We start from the raw sequence: 462 nt of genomic DNA on the forward strand, positions 1-462 counted from the left end.
GTACTAGAAGAACTAGTTTAGTGTGTATATACAGTAAAGCGATAAATGTGCATATTGTACAATGGGGAGTATATTCACAGTATAATAACAAGTATGTATACAACATAGTGACAGACATGTATACAGTATAGTGGCAGTAGGTATACGGTATGTTTTCGAGTATGCATATTATATAGTGACGAGTATGCATAAAGTGTACTGGCGAGCAAGGCCTATGCAATTCTATATACCCTTAGTGATAGGTATATTAGAATACAGTGACGAGTATAGTGCGTATGTGGTTATAATTAAATGTCCGCGTCATTCAACTGTGGTCCAAGTTGGCAAAAATGTTGATTGAAAATTAATGATTACACAAAGAAAGCAAGATGTATTATTAACATTCTGATGATATGAACGTTGTCGAAAATAAATGGATGAAAACTAATAATTTCACAAATCACGTTCTGTCTTAGACGTTAG

General features: G+C 33.5%; 1 protein-coding gene across 1 annotated transcript in view; it reads right to left on the bottom strand.

The window, feature by feature from the left end:
- LOC119594221 overlaps positions 1–462 on the bottom strand; it is a 3,915-nt gene that overhangs the window by 2,928 nt on the left and 525 nt on the right. The gene's annotated exons all lie outside the window — the stretch shown is intronic.

Source organism: Penaeus monodon, chromosome 33, assembly GCF_015228065.2.
Source record: "Penaeus monodon isolate SGIC_2016 chromosome 33, NSTDA_Pmon_1, whole genome shotgun sequence".
NCBI classification, from domain to species: domain Eukaryota; kingdom Metazoa; phylum Arthropoda; class Malacostraca; order Decapoda; family Penaeidae; genus Penaeus; species Penaeus monodon.